The following is a 17,917-nucleotide window of genomic DNA, read 5'->3' as shown; positions in this document are numbered from 1 at the left end:
ATGTTATTACAAAGTCTTGGGTGGGGGCGAAAGGAGACGCAGGCAGTTGAAAATAACCTTCTAAACTCTTCTTCCTCACCCCACTATAGATGTTCATCAAGCCCTTAGATAGCTCTCCCTCCTCTGCATGCTTTTGTTAGGGGTACCACTGACCAAAACCGCCCACCCTGGTCAGGCCCGATAGTAACCACTTGCATGCCTTATCCTTACAACAGGAGGTCCTGGTAAGGAACGCGGAACTAACAAGCTACCACCAACTGGAAGAATTCGGAAAGGTCAAAAGGAGAGAGGAGACGCCAGTCCATATGTCCTACCAACCTCCCAGAATCCTTCTTGCTGGAACCCATCTTGGCTGAGCGATGCGTGCACCACCAGGAAAGACCCTGAGTCAGAATGATTGTCCAGAGACAACCCGGAAACTAACCCCATCACCATAAAACCCGAGACTGTGAGCCATGTGGCAGAGCAGTTCTCCTGGGTTCCCTTACCCTCCTGCTCTCCGCCCAGGCGCTCCTCAATAAAGTCTCTTGCTTTGTCAGCACGTGTGTCTCCTCGAACAATTCATTTCCAAATGTTAGACAAGAGCCCACTCTCGGGCCCTGGAAGGGGCCCCCTTTCCTGCAACACTTTCAGCACCTATTGTCCAACATAAAGGTAGGCTCCAGGTTAAAGGAACCGCTCTGCGGTCTGTCTGAGCCCCCTACCTTGGGCCTCAGTGCTGCCAGCTTCAAGGATGAAGATACCCAGACACAGCTAAGTCTCTAAAACCCAAGTCAGAAAATAGAAATAGAGTAACAGCATCTGTAAACTAAGCACCCGAGGACTGCTCCTGCTGTCCCTACATGGATGGTCCAGTGGAGCATGGAGTGGGCCAGGGGAGAAGAACACTAGAGGGCAGAGGCTGGACAGTAGAGATAGGCCTCATGGGAGGACTGCAGCCGCAGGACAGGGAAACGGCTGGTGCAGCAAGCAGTGGCCTGATGGCTCCACAACCTCAGAGTGGGGAATCGGCACGGTGTGATCAGGCTAGGTCAGAGAAACGGACACACTATGGGGCCACGTGTGTGGCTGGACTGCACTTCACCCAGTCAGCTCCTGTCCAGCTCTGGCCTAGAAGATACAATGAGAAACCAGGTCTCTTTTCTAAGTCACTTACATTTTAGCAAAATGTCTCTTGATTCATAATAATAATAATTGCCATGTACTGAACATCTCCTGTGTGCAAGCCAGTCTCTGTTGCACGCGCTCATTTAATCCTCACTTGGGGGGAGGGGAATCATTCTGGAACCCTAGTGTGCCTAAGTCTTCTTGAGCTCCTTTTCCTATTCTTGCCTTAAGGCCAATCTTAGTAAGAGAATAATACATGGTTGGGGGCGGGGGGAATGTCTACAAATCTCACTTCAAGAACATTAAAAAGTGAGAGATGTCTTTACAGAAGTTTTCTGAAGGAGACAAAATGGTGTTACACCAAACATCTTGAGGCAAACTTCCTAGATATCCGCTTACAACATTCCTCTCCCCAGAGTTCTACTCCTGACATTCACCCTGTCACATTTTTACACCTCCCTCCTCAACATCCCTCCCCCTGCTGTGATGCTCTTCCAGCTCCCTTCCCCTTCCCAGGTCCTTCCCTCTAGCAGGCTCCCTTAATTTTAATGTTAATTCATTTTAATTAGCCTCTGTCAGCGACTCCAAAAGGTATGAGAAAGTGGGAAACTACAAAAAGAAAGGAAGAATGAAAGAGAGAGAGAGGGAGAGGAAGGAAGGAAGGAGGGAGGGAGGGAAGGAAGGAAGGAAGGAAGGAAAGGAGGGAGGAGAAAAGAAAACTTCACATAACTATGGACCTTTATATTTGCTGATGGCCTGCATATACATTCTCCCACTTGAGCCCTCTTCAGACTCACAATAACCTGTGAGGTAGATTTGCCTCTTGATCATCCCCATTTACAGATGAGAACACTGAGGCTCAGAGGTAAAGTGAGTTGCTTAAAGCCCACTAGTGAGTGTTGAGCTGTGCTTTGAAACCAAGGCCTCTGTCCTTCATACTGCATCTGTCCCCAGAGCTGCAAAAGACCAGACAAGCCCATCAAACCGTTGCTGACACTTCACAGGCTGCAGTGGCCCAAACTGCTGCCCTGCTACCCTGGGGGCAAGACTCAAAAACTATGCCCAGGAGACCAGATGCACCAGCGATGGCAGGAAATACAGGGGGAAAGGAGCTCTGAGGAATCGCAGATGCTTGTAATAAATTCTCTCAAAAAGATCCAGGAAATTGGCTTTTCCCAAGGGACTTCTACCAGACCCGAAGTAGAAGCTGCCTCCTGTGTATTTATGACCTGAGGATGACCGTCAGAATAACCTGCGGGAATGGTCAGGCTTGGCGCAAGAGGGCTGGTGAGCCAATGAAACGTCTTTGAAATTAACAAAGGGTTTTGGCCCGGGGTGGGGGGGCGTGGGGGGGGGCGGTGAAAACAAGTGTTTGATACCTATTGGCAATTCGTCCCAAACCTGCCTCTGTACGGCCTCACATTTTTAAACATCGATTTCTAACAGGTTTTTTTTCCCTCTCATTTTACAGATAAAGTTTGCTTTAGGAAATTTAGAAGAGTCACACAGGGACTTCCCTGGTGGTGCAGTGGTTCAGAATCCGCCTGCCAATGCAGGGGACACGGGTTCAATCCCTGGTCCCAGAAGATCCCACATGCCGCAGAGCAACTAAGCCCGTGCGGCACAACTACTGAGCCCATGTGCTGCAACTACTGAAGCCCATGCACCTAGAGCTGGTGCTCTGCAACAAGAGAAGCCACCATTTATTTATTTATTTATTTATTTTTAATTTATGGCTATGTTGGGTCTTCGTTTCTGTGCGAGGGCTTTCTCTAGTTGTGGCAAGTGGGAGCCACTCTTCATCGCTGTGCGCGGGCCTCTCACTATCGCGGCCTCTCTTGTTGCGGAACACAGGCTCCAGACACGCAGGCTCAGTAATTGTGGCTCACAGGCCCAGCTGCTCCGCGGCATGTGGGATCTTCCCAGACCAGGGCTCGAACTCGCGTCCCCTGAATTAGCAGGCAGATTCTCAACCACTGCGCCACCAGGGAAGCCCAGAAGCCACCTAATGAGAAGCCTGCACACTGCACCACAACGAAGAATAGCCCCCGCCCTCCACAGCTGGAGAAAGCCCGCACGCAGCAACAAAGACCCAACGCAGCCAAAAATAAATCAAAAAAAAAATTTTTTTTAATTGACAAATAGAAAAGTCAGACAAGTGTAAAGAATCAAGTGGGGAAGATTGTCATCCCATCAGCCGCAAGCAGAATCAAACTTTTGGCCTATTTTCTTCCAGTTATTTCCTGTACAGTTTTCTTTCCATAGTTGAGATCATAATGTATATAAAGGATATCCTGCTTTTCTACCCCACTTAGAGTATATCATAAGCTTTTCCCTTGTATATTGAACAATAAATGTATTCATTCACTTCAGCCCTTAGTAGATGCAAGGCAAGTATTCTTAGGCAATTTATTAACGGTTTGTTGCACTGTTTGTTGTCAATATGAGAGATGGTTTAGTTTAATGGCTGAGAATACTGACTCTGGAGTCAGGCTGCCTGAGTTTGAATCCTGACTCTGCTACCTCCTAGCTGTGTGACATTGGACAAATTAATTAACCTCTCTGGCTCTCTTTCCTTACCTGTAAAATGAGAATAGTAGTATCTACCTCACAAAGTGGTTCTAAAGATTAAACGAGTTAATTACATGAAAAGTGTAATTACTGTACATGGCACAGTAAGCATGGGTAAGTGATAGCTATTAGCAATATATGAGTGCATCATAAATTATTCAACCATTTTCCCACAGCTGGACATTAAGGTCATTTTCAATTTTTCCACTATTATAAATAGTCCTGCAATAAACCATTTACAGCATGCATGACAGGAGGAAAAGTGATTGAAAGTCCATTGCGAAAGCATGCCAAGATAAGCCATGAAGAATTAAGAAAGTTAAGATAAATGACCCACGAGAAGAGTATTTCTTGGAAGGAGGCATCGCATTAACTTGAAGAGATGATATTTAATTCTACTTGACAAACATTTTGAGCACTATGGGCCAAGAAAGGGTCTAGACTAGATCAGGGAACACCGAGATGAATAGAAGACACCAAGATGATCAAGGGACAGGCTCCACCCTCAAGGAGCTTTAGTCAGATTTACAAAAATTCCACAACTGTTACCTCCAAGAGGATATTTTCACCATGACATATTTCTACATATCACCTATGTGGACAGCAATCACAGAATGCCAAATTTCAAAAGACCAGTGCAGCCAAAGGTACAAGCCCAGTCAGTCCTTCCCCCAGCTGCCCATTGGGAAGGCTTGATCGAGAATGCCTGCTTCACAGAAGGGCTGGACCTTGGGAGTGACAGCCATCAAGCTCTTAGTATAGTGTTTGCACATAGTAAATGCTCGAAAATTAAAGCTAACAGTTACTAAGCGCTTCCTACATGCCAAGTGCTCCGTCAAGCACTTTTCAGACATTCTGTCATTCATTGAACCCTTGCAGCAACCCTATTAGGTAGCTACTATTGACTTTATTATTCATATTTTGTGGATGAGGAAACTGAGAGGTAAGTGACTTAACAAGGGTCACAAGCAGTAAGTGGTGAAGCCGGATTCTTAACCAAGTTTTAATTTCTTGCAGTAAGCTAATGGCCAGTGTTAGCTTCTGGTGACTTAGACACTCAGAGGATTATGCCATTGTTTATTGTGTTTCACCCACATGTATTTTACACATCTCTCCCCAAAGACAGCTGATGTTTTTTGAGAGAAGCCACACAACACACAGGATACCAACGTAAGAATCAACAGACTGCATTTTACTCCCAGCTCCCACGATTCAGCATGCAGACCTCAGCCAAGGCACTACTTCTGTGAAACGAGGGCAGTTGGACTAAATAAGTTGTTTCCAAACCTGGCTGACATTTGGAATCACCTACAAAAATCCTGTAAAATGTAAGTTTTAGTCTCTCCCCCAGTGGTTCTGGGGTCGGATTCTGGGTGACTGTAATTGTTAACACTCTCCCCAGGCAATGCCGATGATCAGCAGCATTTGCGGACAAATCACTAGGTTACTTCTAAGGCTTTCTAGGTTGTCCCAGAGAAGTTCCTCCACAGGGTAAAAGGCCACCAACCATGGCTGACCACGTGGTACTCCATGAGCAGGGGAGCCTTCTCTCCTGGCACTGCCTCGAGTAGGGGACCCTTTGCCATGGGATTATGAACTTTTGACAGCTGAGACGTGGCTGCAGCTTCAACCGCTATCTTATTAACCATCATCACCAATAGTTAATTGATCACAACCAGCTGGACAACGACCTTTGCCCAGGTCATATTTCCCCACTGCAGGGATAGTTTCTAACATACAGATGCCTCCTGCAAAGCTACATTAATTTTCCAACCCCTCTTTGTATAGCGTACAGCACAAAATCTTTGGTAACTTCCCACAAGAAACCCGAGTGTAGAGCTGTAGCGTTCACGTACCAGGAGCTGCTGGGGAGATTGGTGATTTGAATTAGCCGGTAACTATCTCTGCTATGGCCTAAGTGTGTGGGCAATTAGATGAGCATTCAGGGAGCACTGACAAAGTTCAGTGCAGGAAGTAGCCCCTGAATGAAGAAGCATTATCCATTACATGGTGCTATAATAAAGCACCAACTGTCTAGTTCAATTAGCAAGCAGGGGGGTCTATAAAGCTAATAACAGCCTGCACTCTCTAACCTAAATGGCTCAGAGCATCGCAAGGTCATGAACTGAAGGCCTCAGAATGACTCCATCCAGAAGGCAGGGACACCAGGGCAAGCCCACTGAGGCCGAAGATTTGTGTGTGTTTGTGAATGTTTGGGGATGAGGATTACAGTCACTTGTATTCAAAGGGTTGTATCAACTTCAGCTCGGGATCGCATCAAGTAGGCTGTATTTCCAGGGAGCAAGGGATATCATCTATCGTATAGCTTTGGCAGTTCCTCTGTGAGGTCTTTCTCAAACTTACAGGAAGGATGAATACTAAGAAACTCATTTCCTTGCCCAAGAAAGATGTGAAGGTCATAAGACCACATTCAGGAGGGATTTTTATTTGCAGAATCTGGGACTCATCTGATGGTTGAGTTCAAGAGAAAGGGGCACAGCGCACCTGCTTGATTTTAATCTCCCCACTTAAATATGTGTTACTCATTTAGAGAACGTCCAAGGCACTTGCCTAACATATCTTTCAATTGATCTCTATTTTGCAGATAAATCAACTGAGGTCACAAGACTCAAATGACCTATCAAAGAGCACCTAGCTAATAAAAGTTTGGACTAAAGTCCACATCTGACTCTGTTGTAGATGCTAATCAGGGGCCACAGGGCAGCCCAGAAAGTATAGAGAGAGCCAAAGACTTGAGAAAAAGCAGAAATTGCTATGGGCCTCCCGTAACAAGGCCCCTGAGAGGAATCGGTACCTGCTCATTGTCTTCTGACTTTTCTTAGTGGTCAGGGCTGGCTTTGCAGCCTGTCTCTTCAAGAGGCTAAGAAAAACATAGAAAGTGATAAGAAGAGATTGTAGGAAATGACCAGAAGACTGGTGTAATGTTACTGTTGTTGCTGGGAAGAAGGAAGTCCCTAATCCGAGATAGCTTTGTGTGAAGCTGAACCTCTGATAATACATTTCCTTCACCCAGGGTTTTGGCATAGAGGGGGAGGTGGCTTTACTGCTTCTTAGATCTCAGGAGGCAGAAGAAATCGTAATTCTTAGTTATTGATTACTGAGGTGAAATAGAGCATGTTAAGATTAGGATCTGCATGTTCCAGAATGATCTGAGAGATAATAAATTCCTCAAGTTATTGAACCAGGAACTAAACTATGCAGTAGTAAATCGTCACAAAGCCCCTGTGCAGGGTGCATCATTAACTGCATTTGGAAACGAGATAACTGAGGCTTCAGGAGTTTAAGTAATTGGTGGAAGGCCGCATGCCTTGTAATTGGCAGAGCTGGGGATTGAACCAGCATGTATATGACTTCAAAGCCGCTCTTTAACCACTACGCTCATCAGTTTTTCCTTGAAGGCAACGTGATGTGAGGATGACCTGACTCATCTCCCCATTATCTTTCCACCTAGGACTTGCTTATACTTTTTCATTCCTCTGAAATACCTCCTTCATCTCGCCTCCGCCTGCACGAACACAACCCGTCCTCTAAGGTCTAGTTCAACCCTAAGCTGCTCCAGGAAGCCCTGAGTCCAAAATGACCTATTCCTTCTCCAAAGTCTTATTAACACCTGCAGAATTTCCTGGGGTCATTTATTTTTCATTCATTAAATGTATAACTAAGTGCTCTTTCAAATAAAATGCATTAGATATTTCACAGAAGCACTCTTTGTCTTAAACAAATAAATCTACAAATCAGGATACATTTTTGGTAACACATTCAGAGAGGTGATTTGAATTGGTTCAGGATTTTTTCTCCTCACTTAGCCATTCCCCAAACTTTGATCCAGGATCACAGGGGTAAAGAAGTAGGGGTCCCTCTTGGCTCCTTCCATGGCCAGGAAACAGACTTGCTCCTCTTAGCTGACATTTGCCTCTCTGATCCCCTCCAAGGTCTTTAATAAAATTCCAAAAAGGTCATACCTCTGCCGTGTGCCTCTCCATCATGTTGATGACACAGCTCGTTCCCTAAATAACTAATGAGGCAGTAGCTAGCTCTGTTGTAGTGGCATATCAGTAGGCTTTGGGATGGAGCAAAACAGAGTTTGATTGCTGCCTTGCTTTTTGCTGGGCAGGTGGCTTTGAGAAAGGCCATTAACCCCTCTGAGCCTATGAAACGGAGGTACTATAGTCCTTGAAGGACCACAGTAAGTATCAGTGATTATGTGCCGTGCGAGGCATCTAATAGGAACTCAAAAGGTGGAAGCTATTATAATTATTAGATGTGAACCCGATCAAAAAAAGAAGAAAAACTAACTTTTTTTAACCTTAGGGCCAATTAAAACACACACACACATACAAATGCTTACGACCTTGCATAAGAAGCCTCCTTCTTCTCTGCTTCTTTTTCTTCTCTTTCTTCCTTTAATCCCATTAAAAATTAAACATTGTAATTATGATTATCTGCTGTTATAGATTGAATGCTTATGTCCCCCCAAAATTCATACGTTGAGAAAAAAACCTAGGGAATTCCCTGGCAGTCCAGTGGTTAGGACTCCGTGCTTCCAGTGCAGGGGGCATAGGTTTGATCCCTGGTCGGGGAACTAAGATCCCGCATGCCACACGGCGAGGCCAAAAAAAAAAAAAAAAATGGTATTAGGAAGTGGGATCTTTGGGAGGTGATTAGGTCATGAGGGTAGAGCCCTCATGAATGGGATTAGCACCCTTATAAAAGCTGCCTGAGAAAGTCCCCTTACCTCTTTCTACCACACGAGGACACAGAGAAAAGATGAGCATCTATGAACAGTAAGCAGACCCTCCACCAGACACCGAATCTGCCAGTGCCTTGATTGTGGACTTCTCAGCCTCCACAACTATGAGAAATAAATTTTGGTTCTTAATAAGTCACCCAATGTATAGTATTTTGTTACAGGAGCCCAAACATCTAAGATACCTACTTCATGAAATAGACAAATGTCCGTGAGAAAATTAGCACTTCATTTTGGCTTCTGAAGATGCCTGCTCACATCTGGGCATATTGAAAAAGAAGCAACATGGAGACAATTTTCTCATGTTTAACCCTGAAATTATAGGCCTTGGACTAAATCAGAGAGCTGGAGGCCACAGTAGGGTCTTGTGCTAGTGGTTGCTCATCACCATGTGAGAAAAACTCAAGGTATTACTGGGAGATTTTTCTACACTCATAGGATGTCAAAGATTATCTCATGTCCCTCATGAGGAAATGGACTCCAGGGTGATAGAGAAACACCACCTGCACAATGATGGAGCCCAAAGCAAAACCTGCACTCTAGGTGCTCAGATCTCCGTCGGCTACCCCCATCCATTGGCTTAAAGGCATTACTGAGCAACCCTTGGTACTAGCTGTGTGCTTCTTGGGGGTAGAAAGCAGGGGGAGACAGGACCCCAGCCCTGTAGGAGTTCACAGTATGCAGAAGCAAGAGTTACCCTCAGACAGCCATGAAGGAACAGCTTCATGATTCAGAGCTCAGTGGGGCACCCAAGCCCTCAGTAAGCTCCACACTACAGGACGTATACTTGCTTTGTCCCTAGAACAGTCCAGCTGAGGCAGCATATATAACTGTTAACATAGTTAATAGACTCTGGTGCCAAACTATCTGGAATTGAATCCTAGGTCACCCAAAGAATAGCTGAGCAACCTTGGGCAAGTTACTTAATCTCTCTGTGCCTTAACTTTCCCATAGGTAAAGCATAGATAGTATTGTAAAGATGAGATAATACAACATAAAGTAATTTTTTTAAATGTCAGCACAAGGACTTTCCTGGTGGTCCAGTGGTTAGGACTTCACCTTCCAATGCAGGGGGTGCAGGTTTGATCCCTGGTCGGGGAGCTAGGATCCCACATGTCTCGCTGCCAAAAAACCAAAACATAAAACAGAAGTAATATTGTAACAAATTCAATAAAGACTTAAGACAAATAAAATAAAATAATAAAATAAAATAATATGTCAACACAGGGCTTCCCTGGTGGCACAGTGGTTAAGAATCCACCTGCCAATGCAGGGGACATGGGTTCGAGCCCTGGTCCGGGAAGATCCCACATGCCATGGAACAGCTAAGCCTGTGCGCCACAACTACTGAGCCCACGTGCCACAACTACTGAAGCCCTCACGCCTAGAGCCTGTGCTCTGCAAAAGAGAAGCCACTGCAAAAAAAAAAAGTCAGCACAGAGTAAATACTCAATGGACGTTAGCCATAATTATTATATAAGTAATCACATTATTAGAGTAAAAAATTAATATTTGATGAACATTTACATATACATACTTGGTATGCCATCAAATAATATTTGATGAATGAATGAATGAACAAATTAATGCAATTGGAGTCAGAGAAGGAAGGGAGTTTTGCACGCTGAAGTGCTCAGGGAAGTTTTCCTCATAGAGGTCAGACCTGATCTCGGCATTTAAGGAAGTGTAGAATGTGAGAAGCATGAGAGAGGAAGAAACGAAAAATTTTTACACTTTCAAAGGATCTATTAAACAAAGACATATGTTGAAAGATGATTATTGTAGTGTTCTTTTTCTGCAAATATTGGAAATAGCCTAAATAGCCACTGAGACAATCAAATACGATTTCATGAATTCATACAATGAATCACTTTGAATCCATTAAAATGATATTTTCAAACAATAATTAATAACAAATATGCTCAGATTATAATAAATTACCCAAGAAACACACACATTATAGACAATTTGTATGTAAAAAGAAGGAAAGGAAATTACCAAAATGTTAGAAGGAAGGAATAGGGATCATTTTGTTTCTTTCAATCTTTCTTAATTTTTCAAATTGTCTACAATGGGCATGTATTATTTTAATAATTTTGTTTGTTTTTAACTGTGGTAATATATAACATAAAATCTGCCATTTTGACCATCTTTAGGTATACAGTTCAATTAATAATATTTTTTATTTAAAGTCTTGTATTTTTCTCAGGTGAAGAAGTTTCCCAGACTCAGGACCTTGCTGATGCTGCCATCCTGCCATGGTGGCCCAACCAGCGCTCTGAGAGGAAGCATGGCCACTGCTGGTACCCAAACGCTCCCACCCCTCTGCCCTACTAAACACCATTATGATTCTGGAGTATGTAACTGCCTGCTGAGAGTGGCACTTCGGCCCTCCAGTGTGGGGAATGATTTCTCCCTAAAGTAGAGTGTTAGCAGGCTTCTCATGTCTGGGTAATGAGGGGCCTCTCCCATCCCCAAGCCTCTTCATTTTGTCTCTGATATTGTTCCGCATAAATGCGGTTTTCAGGTATTGCCTCCCATGCTCACAAATCTTGGGGGGGGAGTCCCCCCTCTGGCTCCAGAATCCCCCCAGAATTCCTTTGTACCTCCTGGAAAGTGTATAAAGCAGGAATGTGGAGACTCTTCACCTAGTTCTGAAGGCTTGGCCTCATGCTGCAGCTTGCATGATGAATCAGCACACAAGTTAGAGAGAACACCTTGTGTAACTTCTGTTACACTTCTGCCTGGCCAGAGGGAAGAGCCATCTGGCCACAGGCCTGTGTGTCTGCTACGTGCCCAGGGCCAAGGGGGAAATGCCAGCCTTGAAGTGTCTCTTCAGTTTTCCTGTGATTCCACCATTTCTTATATCCATTCTCTTCCTTCTCTATTTTTACATTCTAATTCATTTATTCAACAATCATTGTTAACCTCTAACCATTCCCCAGGCACTATGGTAGGGATGAGATGTGGACACCAAAGATAGTGGTAATAATCTATTAACTGCCAGCGCTGTGTTAAAACACTTTCTCTGCACTGTCCCCTTTAACACTTACAATAACTCTACCAAGAAGACACTGTTTCCTCCATTTTATACATTACAAAGCTGAGGCTAAGGAAGGATAAGACATTTTCACAAGAGAACTTCTGGGTAAAAATGGCAAAATGCCTCTAGATTAGAGGATCTGCCTCACCCAACACCCAACATTTTACACAATGAATGGCAGAAGAAAAAAAACAACACAACATTAAAAAAAAATTACTGGGGCTTCCCTGGTGGCGCAGTGGTTGAGAGTCTGCCTGCCAATGCAGGGGACATGGGTTCAAGCCCTGGTCTGGGAAGATCCCACATGCCGCGGAGCAGCTAAGCCCGTGCACCACAACTACTGAAGCCCATGCACCGCAACTACTGAAGCCCACACGCCTAGAGCCCATGCTCCACAACAAGAGAAGCCACCTCAAGGAGAAGCCCGCGCACCACAACAAAGGGTAGCCCCCGCTCGCCACAACTAGAGAAAGCCCGCGCACAGCAACAAAGACCCAACGCAGCCAAAAATAAATAAATAAATAAATAAATAAATGTATTTTTAAAAAAGGAAAAAAAGAGTCAAAAAACTTGAAGACAAATCAATAGAAATTTTCTACCTGAAGAACAGAAAGAAAAAGAGACATCAAAAAATATAAACAGAGTCTAAGGGACCTGGTGGAGCAATAAAAAATGTCTACATACATGTAATTTGAATTCTCAAGGTGGAAAAAAGAGAAAGTGAGGCCAAAAAATTGTTTTTGAATGAATAATGGCTTAATTTTTTCCCAATTTATTGAAAGACAAATTTATAGATTCAAGAATTTCAATGAACCCAGAGCAGCATAAGTATACATAAAGACACACATTGGTATATCATAGTCAAACTTTTGGAAACTAAAATAAGGAGAAGTTTTTGAAAGAAACCAGAGAAAAAAATGATGCATGACACAGTGGAAAAGCCATTTGAATAACTGCTGAATTCTTGTTAGAAACTATAGAGACCAGAAGACAGTGGAACATCTTTAAAGCGCTGGGGGAGGGGACAGGGGACACCCAGAATTCTATGTTCATTGAAAATATCCTTCCAAAATAAAGGCCAAGTAAAGGCATTTTTTTAAATCCACCAGCAGTAACAAGGAAAGAGGTTCAACCTTAGGCCATGAATCTTGAAAAGAAGTTGTCCAAGAAAGGAAAAGAGAGTTCTGATGTGGTGCCACATGCTTCATAATCTCATACTTACCTTCCCAAGAAGCAGTCTGGAGGAAAAGAGATGAAATGGAAAAATCCTGATAATTTTCAGGAATTGCAACACCCCCTATTCCAATTTGGAAAGAATATGACTGAGAGGGTGAAAAGGCAAGTTGGAGAGAAGTCAAGAGAAAGCACCTGGGAGAGGCAGCACTGAACACCGTGGGACCGTGGTGGAGTGAAGGAGGACACCCAAGGCTGGACAGTTTCCGGATCACTGCTGGGTGGGGCAAGCCCACAAGAGTGGTACACACACCCAGCTGGGTGGCGTGGGTACTGGAACTACAGATTTTAATGGGATCTCGGAAAAGCACAGGTTCCAGGTCCTATAACAAAAGCTGGATGCAGCCCTATCCCCTCCCCATGCCCTAAAACTACAGCAAGCAACTCACAGCCTTGAGCTATAGTTCTGATGGGAAAACAACTCTGAGTTTTAGATAAGAGAGGATAAGTTTCAAGGAGAAGTCACCCAGATTCTGTATCAAACCAAAGGAGATTAAAGTGTCAAAGAGACAAGGTGTGTAGCAAAATCCTACTTCGGATCTGACAAATAACTTAGAAAAATAAACAGGTAACAGAATAGATGCAGCTGAACATCAAATTATTTTCATAGAGGGAAGACTTGAGATACTCATGATGAATATTGAAGAAAGGACATGAAATTTAAAACAAAGAATAGATGACAAAGACTATCTAACACAAGAATTTTTGGTGTCCTGGGAGTAAAGAGCTACAATAATTAAGTCGAGAAACTGTGTAGAAATGTAATAGAGGAAAATTTCTCCAAAATGTAAGAATTCAACCTTTTAATCCAAAAGATGTGCTGTTTTCCAATAATACTGGTTAAAAAAAAAAGAGAGAGAGAGAGAGAGACATCTAGACATGCGCTTGTTAATTTAAGTTAAGGAATTTAAAAAAAAAAAAAGGTTTCTTTAGGTATTCAGGAAGAAAAGTCCAATCACCTATAAGGGTGAAAAAAATAGATTTTCTATTGCAGTGTTCAGTGGCAGAGGATAGTGGAGCAATGTCTACAAAGTTCCAAGGGAAAGAAAAAGTGACCCCAAAATATTACATCCCTTCAAAATTCCATTCAAGTATAAATGCAAAAGGCAGATGTTCTCAAATATGCAAGGAATATAGTATGCATGCATGAGCCCTTCTTGAAAACATAAGCTCTACCTGACCAAGAGTTGAATCAGAATAAAACACTCAGAAATAGAAATGCTGGGGCAAAAACCCTAGTGGTGAGCATAAAACCCATGTGAATATCAAAGCAAAGTTGAGTAACAGGGGAAGTTACAGGACAGAATGGATTGAAACTGTCACAACCTTTGCAAAGAAATAATACTGACCAGTGAAAAACAGTAGGAGGGGAGAAAGAGGTGGGAAGAAGTGTAATACTGCTGGTCTCATATTTTCTAGTAGGCCATCAGTTGGTGATATCCAAAATTAAAATACGATGTTTGAAAGCAAATTAACTCCAACTTTTAATGGTTTTTATAATCCTTTTTCTCCTTACACTTAGCACAGAGCCAGAGAGCAAGTAATAATAGCAAACATTTACTGTTTACCATATGCTTACTGCTCTAAGCTCTTTACACATATTAATTTATGTAATACTGTCCACAACCCCATAAAGTAGAGTCTATTTTGAGCCCCATTTTACAAAAGAGGAAATGAAACACGAAGAAGTTAACTTACCTACCCAAAGCCCCAAAGCTAGCAAGTCATGGAGGCAGAATTCAAACCCAGACAGTCTGGCTCCCCAGCTCATATACTTCACCCCACCCTTTCCTATAGCTCATTACCATGGGAGGTGGCCAGGGTGAGATAACAAGGGATGAGCAGAAATCCCACGAATGAGAGTGTGTACACCCCTGCTCCCACGAAGGCACTGAGCTTCTATTTCTTTAAATAAACTGTACACAGCCAGGTAAAGCCCTTCTGTGGGTCAATATGCAGCCTGCTGGGCCCAGGCTGGGCCCTGCTTTAGAGGGATTTAAAGGAGCTGCCAATATACCAATATCCCTCGTGGTGAAGCAACTTTTCTCTGAAAGTCAGCAGTCCTTTGAATTACACTCATTTTTTATTATTGTTGTTGTTGTATTTTTTTAACTTTCAAGCAATAGATTATGGAATACAATCCAATGGCTTCTTTTTTTTGTTTATTTGTGTATCATTCTAACATACGGATCCACTTGGAAATATCTACAATCATGCTCACAAGTAATTTTCTTTTCTGAATGGTGGAATTTGGGGTCATTTTTTTTGCTTTCTTCCTTGTACTTCTCTACAGAACATGCTTTGGTAAAAACAAAGATTTTTAAGAAAAGAAAATGAGAAACTTAACTTCACATCGCTTGAATCTAAGATGTAAACTCTTATCTCCTAGACTTTAAGAACCATGCACTTAACCATTTTGTTATCTTACCTCCTACACCCTGGAGTTAAGTCTTAATGCAAGTGATAGATAAATATGCTACAAATGATGAGGCATTTGAAGAGCTTAACACCATGTCCAGCAAATAATAAGTAGTAAATAAATGTTCATGGTTATAATAATGATAACTATTATTATTATTATTATTCACTACTACTATAGTACATTATTAGAAATGCTGTGATGGAATAAGTATATGATGGCATGGAAACATAGAGGAGAAAAACCTGCTAATCCAAAAAGGTAGTCAAGGAAAGCTTCCTGGAAAAGGTGACAGAAGATGACTTTTAAGGAGTAAGACTTAGCCTGGTAAGAGGTGAGGAGAGCAGGGCATTCCAGGCAGGGGAACAGCATGATGGATTAAAATAACCAGTGGGGCTGGATTGAACAGCATGTGGAAATGCGGCTGGAGAAGAGGTGGTAAAGGTAAGTCATTGTTAGATCAGAGATGACCTCCTATGCCATGGTATGCTAAGGAATTTGAACTTAAAATCCATGGGAACCACTGAAGGGTTTGAAACAGAAGAATGTCCCAATGACATATGCCTCTCTAAGAGTTTACCGGCTGCCATGTGGAGGACAGCTCTAGAGGCAGGCACTGGTTATGGGTACTGTGATAGCCCTCCTAAGAACTGATGGTCTCTAAGGCAGAGGCAGAGTCGGGGAGAGCTGTCCAGGACTGTGCTTCCAGAGTACGGTCCACAGACCAGTAGCGGTCCTCAAAGCCTTTTCAGGGGGGCTGTGAGGTCAAAACTGTTTTCACAGTAATATTAAGGCAATATTTGGCTTTTTCACTGTGTTGACGTTTGCACTGATAATACAAAAGCACGACGATGGGTAAAACTGCTGGTGTCTTAGCACAATCAAGAAGGCACTGAATTCCACTAAGAGTCCTGCATTCTTCACCACCATGCACACACAGAGAAAAACGAGTCAATTTCTCTCTTAAATATCCTTGATGAAGCAATAAAAATTATCAATTTCATTAACTCTTAATCTTTGAGTACACCCCTTTTTAATTAATACTCTGTATGATGCAAAAGGAAAGATACATAAAGCACTTCAGTTGAAGAGAGAAATATGATGGTTGTCTCGAAGAAAAATACTTTCACAAGTGAGTTGGGAGTCAGACTGACCACTTTTTTCGTGGGACACCATTTTCACCTAAAAAAAAAAAAAAAAAAAAGACTAACTCAGGTTATTCAGACTTGAATATTTGGGAGACATTTTCTTGAAAATGAACAATGTGAACCTGCCACTTTAGAGAAAACAACTGTTCCTTGTTTCTGTTGTAGTATTTGTTCCTAGGTGTAATTGTTGCTGATGGTGAAATTTGAGTTTTCAAGCAAAAATTAGAATTTTGGAAAGCTTGTTTCCATGACTGTGAATGTGACAGCTTCCCAATTCTTAAAGATCTTTTTGATGAGGTGGTTGCTTTGGGTTGAATTGTGTCCCCTCAAGAAGACACGCTGAAGTTCTAACTCCTGGTACATGTGAATGTGACCTTATTTGGAAAGAGAGCTTTTGCAGATGTCATTAAGTTAAGAGGAGGTTATAGTGGATAAAGATAAGCCCTAAATCTAATGACTGGTGTCCTTAAGTAAAAAGAGATTTGGATAAATAGACACAGACACATACATGAAAGGAGGCCATGTGAAGACGGAGGCAGAGATTAAAGCAATGCAGCAAAAAAACCAAGAAATGTCTGTTAATTCGCCAGTCTGCGGTACTTTGTGACAGCAGTCCTAGGAAACTAATACAACGATGATAACATCAAATGTGATTATTTGATATTGTAGCAGGAAATGTGTCAACATTTGAAAGATGTGCATAACTCAGTGAAGCAATATTATCAAAAGCCCAGTGTATAATGTCACAAAATGATGGATGGGTGAAAGGGCCATCCAAAGTGTAAAATAACCAATAGATTTTCATAAAACAGAGCAAAAAGTTCACTATAAGGTTTCAGAATCCACATTGCAGCTAACCTTTAAGAAACTACTTGTGCTTAGGTGTAGTATCAAAGAAAATTATTTACAATTATCTGAAAAAGCTATTAAAACACCCCTCACTTTTCCAACTGCTTATCAGTGTGAAGCTATATTTTCCCATATACTTCAACCAAAATAATATATTGCAAGAGACTGAACACAGAAGCATATATGAGAATCCAGCTGTCTTCTATTACACCAGACATTAAAGAGCTTTGTAAAAATTTAAAAGAATGTAACTCTTCTCATTAATTTTTTTTTTTGTTTTGGAAAATTGAGTTATTTTCATAAAAATATTTTATTCATGTTAATATGTGATGAGTCTACTGTTATTTTAAATAAATATTTTGAAATTTCTTAGTTTTAATTTCTAATACAGAAAATACCTCTGAACACAGCACATATACATAGCAACTCTGGGAGCTCCTCAATGATTTTTAAGAGTGTAAAAAGATTTGGAGACCCCAAAATTTCACTAGTTTAAGAGGTAGAAACAATAGGATTGGGGGAATGATTAATGGAGGTTGAGAGAAAGAACAGTTTTCTCCTGATGGGGATTATGTCAAGAACAGGCTTTTAAGGAGACATGATGTGTTCAGTGTTGGAAATGCTGAGTTTAGGTTGCCTGAGGGATGCCGTGATGGAACAGACCATTAAGCAAAGATCTATAGGTTTTAGTGCAGTTGTCTGAATACAGAGTCCCCATAGCTGCAGTAATTGAAGGCCCAGGAAAGAACAGGATTATGGAGAGAATTGCCCTGAGAAGA

The sequence above is a fragment of the Balaenoptera physalus genome (assembly GCF_965194825.1).
Source record: "Balaenoptera physalus genome assembly, chromosome: 4".
Taxonomy (NCBI): Eukaryota; Metazoa; Chordata; class Mammalia; order Artiodactyla; family Balaenopteridae; genus Balaenoptera; species Balaenoptera physalus.
This window is presented reverse-complemented; position numbering follows the sequence as displayed.